General features: G+C 49.3%; 1 protein-coding gene across 2 annotated transcripts in view; it reads left to right on the forward strand.

Annotated features, from left to right (window-relative positions):
- The first annotated feature begins 332 nt into the window (after positions 1-332).
- The window catches only part of LOC143039389 (uncharacterized), a 2,855-nt gene continuing 1,707 nt past the window's right edge, over positions 333-1,480 (forward strand). The window contains exon 1 of one of the 2 annotated variants that reach the window (XM_076209348.1): positions 333-714. The gene's annotated coding sequence lies outside the window, so the exon portion shown is untranslated. The remainder of the gene's footprint in view (positions 715-1,480) is intronic. The other variant, XM_076209349.1, reaches the window with a different exon arrangement.

The raw sequence follows: 1,480 nt of genomic DNA on the forward strand, positions 1-1,480 counted from the left end.
TCTTGTTTCAATCTGCGATTTGTCGGATTCCCATCGGTAATAACTCCCCACATCAAACTGAGTGGGCCTAGTACCATTGCATTTACAGCCGCGACTGCCCTCCCTCCCTGCTGTCAAGTATCACACACTTCTCCACAGTCACCTAATTCTACTTGATGTCGTACATTATGCCATAGGATTGCGTAATTCGACTGTGGTTGTTGATCTGAGAGGGGGGTAGCGGTTGGCGATAGCATGAAGCGCAAGAGGTTTCGACGACGACGACGAGGTGCGCACACAGGAGGGGGGGGACCGGACAGTGGTGCCGCCTGGCGGCGCGAGAAGGAAGCATCAGTGGTGGCGGGAATGCGGAGCCAGTGACGCGCCAACCATACTAGCGCAAACATCGGTCTTGAGATACGCTGTTGCAATCTCATGCAACTCCAATGCACTAATGACCAACCCACTTGACCCTAAGCTGTTTTAACAACTTTGATGTTGACGTCATTGTACGGTTGCTTGAGATGCATGCTTGCCCCTGCATAAGAATAATGATACTCAGTAAGGGTACGTGGTTCGGTGCACTGTGTTGAAGTTACTGCAAACGGACTGGCAGTCTTCTTGTTTTTGGTGTGGTAAAAGCTTATGCGAACAAAACACAGTCTAGATGTTTGGTGTGTCACAACTCCTGCAAGTAGAAACGTTTCTTTCCGTGTGTAGACATTGGTGCCTCGTGTCAGTGTCCTTATCTTTTTTGTGTCATTTGTAACTGGTTTGTTTACAGTGAAGTGTGTGTGGTTCTGGAATGTGATTGGCCTCGTGTCCTTTGCAAGAGAATTCTGAAATCTGTTTCTCTACTCGCTCTGTGCATGAGAAAAAAGAGGGAGAGAGAGAGAGAAAGAGAGAGAGAGAGAGAGGGACTCATGGAAAGCTCCTCCTCTGTCCGCCAAATGTGTCGTCGTTCCGCCGCAGATATGAAACCTGACATAAACACGTCACTGGAACCAAGATGCGTTTACGCGCTGCCTGTGAGATGCGGAGGGCACTGAGACTCGAAACTCATAATAGTAATCATAACTGGGGGAGAGGTGGAACTTGCACCGCGGCCAAGTGGCAGAGATATTGTTTTCTATTGCTCAGTACTCTTACCGGAGGCCCGACCGGAGATACCGCGGTCCTTCAGCAGCAGCTACTGGACATAGTACCTTGGGTGTTGAGTCTTACCGGGAATCCAGCTGGGCTGGCAGCTCTATGCAAAACCTAAGAATTATGCCTTACGGAATTGACAGAAGACCTTGAAACGTCTGAGCACGTTTAGAAAGAAAGAAAGAAAAAAGTTATTTACCATTTGGAGTTCTTTCAACCCTGTGTATTTTTTACGCCCCACGTCAACCGCGTTCTATACCCTTTGAAACAAACCATCCACCCACCCACACACCCACGTTCTGGCTGGTCCAAGCACGGTGAACTTCCCCCCCCCACCCCACACCCCCGTTGTTGT

This window comes from Oratosquilla oratoria, chromosome 26 (assembly GCF_046742065.1).
Source record: "Oratosquilla oratoria isolate Oo_2021 chromosome 26, ASM4674206v1, whole genome shotgun sequence".
Lineage (NCBI taxonomy): Eukaryota > Metazoa > Arthropoda > Malacostraca > Stomatopoda > Squillidae > Oratosquilla > Oratosquilla oratoria.